The sequence below is a fragment of the Scyliorhinus torazame genome, chromosome 18 (genome assembly GCF_047496885.1).
Source record: "Scyliorhinus torazame isolate Kashiwa2021f chromosome 18, sScyTor2.1, whole genome shotgun sequence".
NCBI classification, from domain to species: domain Eukaryota; kingdom Metazoa; phylum Chordata; class Chondrichthyes; order Carcharhiniformes; family Scyliorhinidae; genus Scyliorhinus; species Scyliorhinus torazame.
The window spans coordinates 72,881,577-72,893,650 of NC_092724.1; the positions used below are offsets into that span (position 1 = coordinate 72,881,577).

The window sequence follows — 12,074 nt, forward strand, 5'->3', positions numbered from 1 at the left end:
GAGAATCGCCGGGGGCTGGCGTGAATCCCGCCCCCACCGGTTGCCGAAGTCTCCGGCACCGGAAATTCAGCGGGGGCGGGAATCGCGCCGCGCCGGTTGGCGGGCCCCCCCGCGCGATTCTCCAGCCCGGATGGGCCGAAGTCCCGCCGCTAAAATGCCTGTCCCGCCGGCGTAAATTAAACCACCTACCTTACCGGCGGGACAAGGCGGTGCGGGTGGGCTCTGGGGTCCTGGGGGGGGGCACGGGGCGATCTGGCCCCGGGGGGTGCCCCCACGGTGGCCTGCCCCGCGATCAGGGCCCACCGATCCGCGGGCGGGCCTGTGCCGTGGGGGCACTCTTTCCCTTCCGCCTCCGCCACGGTCTCCACCATGGCGGAGGTGGAACAGACTCCCTCCACTGCGCATGCGTGGGAAGCTGTCAGCGGCCGCTGACGCTCCCGCGCATGCGCCGCCTGGAGATGTCATTTCCGCGCCAGCTGGCGGGGCACCAAATGCCTTTTACGCCAGCTGGCAGGGTGGAAATTCGTCCCGCGCCGACCTAGCCCCTCAAGGTTGGGGCTCGGCCCCCAAAGATGCGGAGCATTCCGCACCTTTGGGGCGGCGCGATGCCCGTCTGATTTGAGCCGTTTTGGGCGCCAGTCGGTGGACATCGCGCCGTTTCTGGAGAATTTCGCCCCTGATGTCAGCAAGGCAGCACAGTGGTTAGCACAGTTGCTTCACAGCTCCAGGCCTTGGCCATGCTAAATTGCCCTTAGTGTCCCCAAAAAAATGGTTAGGTGGGGTTACAGGGATAGTTGGAAGTGTGGGCTTAAATGGGGTGCTCTTTCCAAGGGCCGGTGCAGAGTCGATGGGCCGAATGGCCTCCTTCTGCACTGTCAATTCTATGATTCTATGTGACCTAGTGCCATATATTATTTTATAATGCTCCCATGAAGCACCTCGGGACTTTTTATTACGATAAAGGTGCTTTCTAAATATAAGTTGTTGCTGTTGTTGGTGATGAATGCATCAACCTGTGCACTTGCTTTAAGGAACAGGTGGAGGGTCGGGTTTCTATCAATCACTGATAGTCCCGCCCTGTGGTGATGCAGTGAGTAGAATTCTGCCCTTGGCTTTGGTAAAAGGTTGTTATCCTTGAAAGTTGGTAAGTCACCAGGGCCTGATTGATTTTTTCCGAGGCTACTGAAGGAGGTCAGGGAGGAGATAGCAGATGCTCTGGGGATGATTGTCCAATCCTCACTAGATAGAGGGGCGATACCAAAGTACTGGAGAAATGCAAACATGGTTCCATTGTTTAAAAAAGGATCGAAGGAAATGTCCTAAAAGGTTTACCCCTTATCCTCAAACTATGACCCCCTAGTTCTGGACTCCCCCACCATCAGAATGTTCTTTCTGAATTTACCCTGTCTAATCCTGTTAGAATTTTGTAAGTACTCACTCTCACTCTTCTCAACTCCAAATAATATAATCCTAACTAGCTTTGTTTCTACTTATATGACAGTCCTGCCATCCCAGGAATCAGTCTGATAAACCTTTGCTGCAATCCCCCCGTAGCAAAGTCATCTGTCCTCAGATAAGGACACCAAGACAGAACACAATACTCCAGGTGTGGCCTCACCAATGCCCTATACAATTGTAGTAAAACATCCCTATTCCTGTACTCAAATCTTTTCGCTATGAAGGCCAACATATCAATTACCTTCTTTACTGCCTGCACGCTTATTTTCAGCGACTGATGCACAAGGACACCGAGGTCTCGCTGAGTATCCACCTCTCTCAATTTACACCCATTCAAATAATAATCTGCCTTCCTACTTTTGCTACCAAAGCATACAACCTCATATTTATCCACATTATACTGCATCTGCCATGCTTCTGCCCACTCACTCAGCCTGTTCAAATCCCACTGAAGCATCTCTGCATCCTCCTCACAGCTCACCCTCCCACCCAACTTTGCATCATCTGCAAATTCGGAGATAATACATTTAGTTCCTTCGTCCAAATCATTAATATATAATGTGAACAGTTGGGGCCCTAGCACAGATCCCTGCGGTACCCTACTAGTCACTGCCTACCAATCGTAAAAAAACTTTGCTTCTTGTCTGCTAACCAGTTTTCTATCCATCTCAAGGCACTAGCCGCAATCCCATGTGCTTTAACTTTACATAGTAATTTGCCATGCGAGACCTTGTCGAAAGCCTTCTGAAAGTCTAAATAAACCATGGCCGTCCGTTCTCCCTGGTCAACTCTATTAGTTACATCATCAAAGAATTCTTGTAGATTTTACAAGCACAATTTCCCTGCTGACTTTGTCTGATTACACCACTGCTTCCCAAATGCCGTGCTATGAAATCCTTGATTTCTTTTTCCATTTTTTCCAATTAAGGGGCAATTTAGCGTGGCCAATCCACCGACTCTGCACATCTTTTAGTTGTGGGGACGAAATCCATGCAAACACAGGGAGAATGTGCAAACTCCACATGGGCAGTGATCCAGGGGTGGGATCGAACCTGGGATCTCGGTGCCATGAGGCAGTAGTGATAACCACTGTGCCACTGTGCAGCCCATATGAAATCCTTGATAATGGACTCTAGCAACTTCCCTACTACCGATGTTAGGCTCACTGGTCTATAGTTCAGTTTTCTCTCCATCTCCCTTTTTGAATAGCAGAGTTATATTTGCTACCCTCCAATCTGTAGGAACCATTCCAGAGTCCAACGAATTTTGAAAAATGACCACCAATGGATCTAGATTTTTTGCTTTATCTCTGAAATCAGCTTGAACCCAAAACCTTTGAACTCAGAGGTAAGAGTGTTATTATTGCAAGGATCGTCCAGGTAGTTTAACAGGATTCACGAAAGTGACTGTTTCTTTGACATTCGAGCTGGTGTGCTTGTGATTGACCTGTCCACAATGGACACAACGTTGTGGCCCCACTTGACCAAATGACCAGTATGAGCTCCTGCCACGTGTGGGTCCTCACTGGGAGCGCAAGATCCGAAAATCAGTCCAAATAAACCATCAACCACATTCATCTCCTCTGAGTGAGCACAGGCAATGGAAATGTATGTGGAATTTACATGTTCTCCCCGTGTCTGCATGGGTTTCCTCTGGGTGCTCCAATTTTTTCCCACAGTCTAAAAATGTGCAGGTTAAGTGGATTGGCCATGCTAAATTTCCCATTTGTGTCCAGGTACGTGCAGGTTAGGTGGGGTTATGGAGATAGGGTGGTGTGGATGGGTGGATGGGGGGAGGTTGGATCTGGGTGTGGTGCTCTTTTAGAAGGTCATGCACCCTCGATGGAACCTTCTGCAGTGTCGGGATTCTATGATGCTGAACAGTTGCAGGAGTGGTCTTAGTATTATATGGAGGATATTGCTTGATCATAGGATGTGGGCAAGTTAGCAGTTATCGTCCATCGCTCGTTGAGGGCATTAAGAGGAGAGAATAGTGTGGAACTGGAGTCACATACAAGCTCAGACTGGGTAGGAAGAGCAAATCTGCTTCTGTGAAGGGACACCAGCTTCACTTTGATAGTTCACCATGATAGGAGGCAATCACGTGGTGGTGGTGACCGGAGCTGGGTCATTATAACCTCATCCATTCTCCGGCCTCGGGGATTTGGTGGGGGCGGGAATCGCAGCGTGCCGGTCGGGGGCCGTTGGCAGGACCCCCCCGGCAATTCTCCGGCCCGCGATGGGCCGAGTGGCCGCCCATTTTCGGCGGGTCCCACCGGCGTACGTTACGACAGGTATTTGCCGGCGGGACCTGGCTCTGCGGGCGGCCTCCGTGGTCCTGGTTGGGGGGGGGGGATCTGACCCCGGGGGGGTGCCCCCATGGTGGCATGGCCCGCGATCAGAGCCCACCGATCCGCGGGTGGGCCTGTGCCATGGGGGCAATCTATTCCACCGCGCCGGCTGGTGTACAGGTCCGCGATGGCCGCGCGGAGATTAACCCCCCCCACCTGCGCATACGCTGGGATGATGCCAGTACACACTGGTGCTCCCGCTATTGCTAACTTTTGGTTGGTTCAATTTGCTCTGTTTTATAACCTTTGCTCTCGAGTCGCCAGGTATCTTTATGATACCGCCACAAGGTTCAAGTTCAAGTAATGATCAATAACTCAGTACACCAATTAGTAAGATTCAAATCAAAGCACATTTATTTACACACAGTCAAATCTACTCATGCATAAACTCTACTTTCTCAGCTATTTCTATCACTAACAGGCCAATACTTAGCTTCGGACTGGCCCGCCAGGTCAGGGGAACAAATGGCCTTTCATTCGGGTTCTGAGCCTGCGGGATTCGAAGTTGGTACGGATTGGTAGCTGGGAGTGCCTATCTCATAGCGAGCGTTGACTTGAGACTTACGTTCTTTGGCAGCAGCTGGACAGGTCACTGTCAAGGGTTGGTTCGCGTTGCTGAGTGACCCTGTCAAGAGGACAATTTGAACTTGGGGGCTTTACTTTATAGTCCCCAGGGGCTTCCCGCCCTTCGGGGCGGACCCCGTACCTGGTTTCAAGTGATTGGACTTTGTTCCAATCGCTTGGTTCGATTTCTCCAATACTGGAGCTGTTCCCTGATTGATGGGCGGTCTTTAGGTGTCCGTTAACCTCTTTTGTGTTGGCTCCTGCTGGCGCCGAGGTGTCTGGCTTGGCCTTGTTTATCTCAAATGTTTCGATTGTTCCCGGGGATCGTTCATTAGTATGTAGATGGCCGCTACATTATTATGCAGATGGTTGCTGGTATCGATGCTGTCTGGGCTTTTGTAGCGTTTAATACACAGTAAACATGCACCTGCTGGTTTCTGCCTCTGTTGGCTGAATTTCCCTTCAGCCTTTGCTGTTCTCCATTTTACGTCGGGAATTGGCCAACCCAGGTGGCTACACTGCGCATGTGCCAACTCGCGCCGACTGGCGGAGGCCCTTCGGCGCCGGTTGGCGTGGCGCCAAGCCTCCTCCGCACCGGCCGGAGCGGCGCAAACCACTCCGGCGCCGGCCTAGCCGCTGAAGGTGCGGAGGATTCCGCACTTTCGGGGCGGCCCGATGCTGGAGTGTTTCACGCCACTCCTTCACGCTGGAGTTGCCCGCCCCACCGGTTTCCGAAGGATCCCGCCCCTGATCTTCCAATTCGACATGTTGCAGCCTCTGGACTCAATATTGAGTTCAACAACTTCACATCGCGCACTCTGTCCTCCATTTTGAATTCTCCACCCCCCCACAAGTTAACAATAATAATAATACTCTTTATTGTCACAAGGCTTACATTAACACTACAATGAAGTTACTGTGAAGAGCCCCTGGTCGCCACATTCCGGCGTTTGTTCGGGTACACATAGGGAGAATTCAGAATGTCCAATTCACCTAGCAGCACATCTTTCGGGACTTGTGGGAGGAACCCGGAGCACCCGGAGGAAACCCACGCAGGCACGGGGAGAATGTGCAGACTCCGCACAGACAGTGACCCAAGCCGGGAATCGAACCTGGGACCCTGGCGCTGTGAAGCAACCACTGTGCTAACCACTGTGCTGCATGTTGTCCTGGTGCCAGTCTGCATCCTTTAATTGTGTTTTTGCTTTCAGACTATGCTCAGCTTTATTCTGCTATTTTGCTGTAATACAGTGCTGACTTTTATTCTGGTATCCAACTAGCATCACCACTCCCTTTGCCTTTAGTTTCATGACACATTTGTAATTTAATCTCCCCCACCCTGTACCCTATCCCCGACCTTCTCTTTTGCTCCATCTGACCAACCCATCACATTCCTTCCTCTCTCCAGTTCTGACGAAAAGTCACATTGGGTTTGAAACATTAACTCTGCTTCTCGTCCCAGAGATGCTGGCAGACCGGCTGAGTGCTTCCTGCACTCTCGCTTTTTATTTCACATCTCCAGCATCTGCAGTATTTCATTTTTATATTTGAAAAGACTTATTGTGATTGACAAACCTAATTACATTTTTTGATGAAGTAACAGAGAAGGTTGTTGAAGGGAATGTGGTGGGTGTTATCGAAGTGGATTTTAAAAAAGCATTTGACAAATGACCACATAAAAGGCTGGTTAACAAAATTAAGCCTCATGGAATGGGATGGTCAGCATCTAATTGGAGCAAAAATTGGCTTTCGGACAGAGAGTGGCGTGTTTCAGATTGGAGGATGGTGCTCCCCGAGGGTCAGTGCTAGGGCCACTGCTTTTATGATAATGTCTACATGGTTTTGATATCGGGATACTGAGCAACATTTCAAAATTTGCTGATGATATGAAATTTGAAGGAATAGGAAACAGGGAAGATGATATGAACCAGCTGGATCAGGCTCCAGATAGGCTGGAGAGGCAGCCAGGTGGCAGAGACGTGGGAGGCAAAATGGATCGGAAGAGGTATTGGCCATAACTTCCGAGCCCCAGGAAAGTGTTACTGTGGACAGGCCCAAAGATGCACTGGGAAACTTCGCCCCCGTCCAGAGATTCCCAGGTAAGGAGTGCGCAATAGCCTGGGAAGTTCAAACTTCCTTTGGGCAATTGACCTGCATTGGGAACAATCTGAAAATGTGATTAAATCACAAACTTTGGATGATTCCAACTGTGTTACATCAATAGTTACCCAGAAAAAGTGAGAAGAATTAAAACCACTTCTCGCTCGGCAGCATGGTAGCATTGTGGATAGCACAATTGCTTCACAGCTCCAGGGTCCCAGGTTCGATTCCAGCTTAGGTCACTGTCTGTGCGGAGTCTGCACATCCTCCCTGTGTGTGCGTGGGTTTCCTCCCGGTGCTCCGGTTTCCTCCCACAGTCCAAAGATGTGCAGGTTAGGTGGATTGGCCATGATAAATTGTCCCTTGTGTTCAAAGATGTGCAGGTTAGCCCTTAGTGTTGGGTGGGGTTACTGGGTTATGGGGATAGGGTGGAGGTGTTGACCTTGGGTAGGGTGCTCTTTCCAAGAGCCGGTGCAGACTCGATGGGCCGAATGGCCTCCTTCTGCACTGTAAATTCTATGATAAGCTTCTGCGTAAATATTGTACTGACCCATACTGATCTCCCCACAGGATTCAACTCATAACTCCAAACTCCCAGGGGGCCCCATCCTGACTACTGCCACCACTCCATGGGACTCCTCCCTCTATGGCAATCCCTCTCCTCGCAATGGGATACTGCTTCCATTGGACACCTCCGAACCCACTCATGGGATTTCCCCCAACCACCAGCTTCCTTCACTATGCTTGTTCAGACTTGACTCAACCCCCATCCCCCTAAAGGCTCAACGAGACCACTACTCTTAAGGCTCCAATTCCGGACTGATTTGATGCCCCCCCATTGCCCCAAGGCTGAAGCAAACCTACCCAACCCCCCTCCAAGACCTAACTGCCCCCCAGCACCCTTCAAGCTTGACTTGACTCGACCCAACCCCCAAGGCCCGACTCATCTCACTTCTGAATACTCAACCCAACACGACCCTGCACCCAAGTCCCAACCTGAACCCCCCTCCTCCCAAATCCTACCCACTTACCTTATAAGCATACTTTGTCAAAGACCTTTAAAGCTGACTGGACCCTTAAACTTACCTGGTTTATGGGAGCTGGTGCATAAAAAAGGAGGCGGGTTACTTATTTTCGACTGTACTGCCCTTGATGGTAGGCCGAGGGACACACTGCACAGCCCAGATCTTGCCTGGCTTGAGTCTGAAGGTTGAGTGAGATTCAACACACGGCTCCCCTAACCCAACTTACAACACACTGCTCCCCAATACCAACATACAACACACTGTTCCCGGAACGCAACACACAACACAGTTCTCCCCAACCCGAACATACAACACACTGCTCCCCGAACCCAGCATACAACACACTGCTCCACAAACCCAACATACAACACACTGCTCCCCAAACCCAACATACAACACACTGCTCCCAAACCCAACATACAACTCCCAAACCCAACATACAACACACTGCTCCCAGAACCCAACATGGAACACACTGCTCCATAAACCCAACATACAAAACACTGCTCCTCAAACCCAACATACAACACACTGCTCCTCAAACCCAACATACAACACACTACTCCTCTAACCCAACATACAACACACTACACTCCAAACCCAACAGACAACACACTACACCCCAAACCCAACATACAACACACTGCTCCCCAACCCCAACATACAACACACTGCTCCCCAAACCCAACATACAACACTGCTCCACAAACCCAACATACAACACACTGCTCCTCAAACCCAATATACAACACACTGCTCCCCACGCCAAATATACAACACACTGTTCCACAAACCCAACATATAACACACTGCTCCCCAAACTCAACATACAACACACTGCTCCTGAAACCCAACATACAACACACTGCACAACCCCAACATACAACACACTGCTCCTCAAACCGAACATACAACACACTGCTCCTCAAACCCAACATACAACACACTGCTCCTCAAACCCAACATACAACACACTGCTCCTCAAACCCAACATACAACACACTGCTCCACAAACCCAACATACAACACACTGCTCCCCAAACCCAACATACAACACACTACACCCCAAACCCAACATGCAACACACTGCTCCACAAACCCAAGATACAACACACTGCTCCTCAACCCCAACATACAACAGACTGCTCCCCAAACCCAACATACAACACACTGCTCCCCAAACCCAACATGCAACACACTGCTCCACAAACCCAAGATACAACACATTGCTCCCCAAATCCAACATACAACATACTGCTCCTCAAACCCAACATACAACACACTGCTCCTCAAACCGAACATACAACAGACTGCTCCCCAAACCCAACATACAACACACTGCTCCCCAAACCCAACATACAACACACTGCTCCCCAAACCCAACATACAACACACTGCTCCTGAAACCCAACATACAACACACTGCTCCTCAAACCCAACATACAACACACTGCTCCTCAAACCCAACATACAACACACTGCTCCTCAAACCGAACATACAACAGACTGCTCCCCAAACCCAACATACAACACACTGCTCCCCAAACCCAACATACAACACACTGCTCCCCAAACCCAACATACAACACACTGCTCCCCAAACCCAACATACAACACACTGCTCCTGAAACCCAACATACAACACACTGCTCCTCAAACCCAACATACAACACACTGCACAACCCCAACATACAACAGACTGCTCCCCAAACCCAACATACAACACACTGCTCCCCAAACCCAACATACAACACTCTGCTCCTCAAACCCAACATGCAACACACTGCTCCTCAAACCCAACATACAACACACTGCAGCCCAAACCCAACATACAACAGACTGCACCTCAAACCCAACATACAACGCACTGCTCCACAAACCCAAGATAAAACACACTGCAGCCCAAACCCAACATACAACAGACTGCACCTCAAACCCAACATACAACACACTGCTCATCAAACCCAACATGCAACACACTGCTCCTCAAACACAACATACAACAGACTGCTCCTCAAACCCAACATACAACATACTGCTCATCAAACCCAACATGCAACACACTGCTCCTCAAACCCAACATACAACACACTGCTCATCAAACCCAACATGCAACACACTGCTCCTCAAACCCAACGAACAACACACTGCTCCACAAACCCAACATACAACCCACTGCTCCTGAAACCCAACATACAACACACTGCTCTTCAAACACAACATACAACACACTGCTACTCAAACCCAACATACAATACACTGCTCCTCAAACCCAACATACAACACACTGCTCCTCAAACCCAATAGACAACACACTGCACCCCAACCCCAACATACAACACAGTGCTCCCCAAATCCAACATACATCTCACTGCTCCCCAAACCCAACATACAACACACTGCTCCTCAACCCCAACATACAACACACTGCTCCTCAAGCACAACATACAACACACTGCTCCTCAAACCGAACATACAACACACTGCTCCTCAAACCCAACGAACAACACACTGCTCCTCAAACCCAACAGACAACACACTGCACCCCAACCCCAACATACAACACACTGCTCCCCAAATCCAACATACATCTCGCTGCTCCCCAAACCCCAACATACAACACACTGCTCCTCAACCCCAACAGACAACACACTGAACCCCAACCCCAACATACAACACACTGCTCCCCAAATCCAACATACATCTCACTGCTCCCCAAACCCAACATACAACACACTGCTCCTCAAACCGAACATACAACACACTGCTCACGAAACCAAACATACAACACACTGCTCCACAAACCTAACATACACCACACTGCTCCAAAAACCCAACATACAACACACTGCTCCCCAACCCCAACATACAACACACTGCTCCTCAAACCCAACATACAACACACTGCTCCCCAAATCCAACATACAACAAACTGCTCCACAAACTCAACATACAACACACTGCTCCTCAAATCTAAAATACAACACACTGCACCCCAACCCCAACATACAACACACTGCTCCCCAAATCCAACATACATCTCACTGCTCACCAAAGCCAACATACAGCACACTGCTCCTCAACCCCAACAGACAACACACTGCACCCCAACCCCAACATACAACACACTGCTCCCCAAATCCAACATACATCTCACTGCTCCCCAAACCCAACATTCAACACACTGCTCCTCAAACCCAACATACAACACACTGCTCCCCAAAACAAACATACAATACACTGCTCCCGAAACCCAACATACAATGCACTGCACTCCAAACCCAACATACAACACACTGTTCCCCAAACCCAACATACAACACACTGCTCCCGAAACCCAACATACACCACACTGCTCCCCAAACCCAACATACAACCCACTGCTCCACAAACCCAACATACACCACACTGCTCCCCAAACCCAACATACAACACACTGCTCCCCAACCCCAACATACAACACACTGCTCCTCAAACCCAACATACAACACACTGCTCCCCAAATCCAACATACAACAAACTGCTCCACAAACTCAACATACAACACACTGCTCCTCAAATCTAAAATACAACACACTTCTCCACAAACCCAACATACAACACACTGCTCCCCAAGCCCAACACACAACACACTGCTCCCCAAACCCAACATACAACACACTGCTCCCCAACCCCAACATACAACACACTGCTCCACAAACCCAACATACAACACACTGTTCCCCAAACCAACATACAACACTCTGCTCCTCAAACCCAACATACAACACATTGCTCCCCAAACCGACAGACAACACACTGCTCCCCAAACCCAACAGACAACACACTGCACAACCCCAACATATAACACACTGCTCCCCAAACCCAACATACAACACAGTGCTCCTCAAACCCAACATACAACACACTGCTCCTCAAACCCAACATTTAACACACTGCTCCTCAAACCCAACATTCAACACACTGCTCCCCAAACCGAACATTCAACACACTGCTCCACAAACCCAACATACAACACAATGCTCCTCAAACCCAACATACAACACATTGCTCCCCAAACCGACAGACAACACACTGCTCCCCAAACCCAACAGACAACACACTGCACAACCCCAACATACAACACACTGCTCCCCAAACCCAACATACAACACACTGCTCCTCAAACCCAACATACAACACACTGCTCCTCAAACCCAACATACAACACACTGCTCCTCAAACCCAACATTTAACACACTGCTCCTCAAACCCAACATTCAACACACTGCTCCCAAAACCGAACATTCAACACACTGCTCCACAAACCCAACATACAACACACTGTTCCCCAAACCCAATATGCAACACACTGCTCCCCAATCCCAACATACAACACACTGCTACACAAACCCAACATACAACTCAATGCTGCTCAAACCCAACATACAACACACTACTCCTCAAACCCAACATACAACACACTACACTCCAAACACAACAGATAACACACTGCGCCCCAAACCCAACATACAACACACTGCTCCCCAACCCCAAAATACAACACGCTGCTCGGCAAACCCAACATCCAACACACT

The 12,074-nt window shown here is 49.6% G+C and overlaps 1 protein-coding gene across 2 annotated transcripts in view; it reads left to right on the forward strand.

Moving 5' to 3' along the window:
- LOC140395298 (PALM2-AKAP2 fusion protein-like) overlaps nucleotides 1–12,074 on the forward strand; it is a 266,837-nt gene that overhangs the window by 30,247 nt on the left and 224,516 nt on the right. The window lies entirely within an intron of this gene.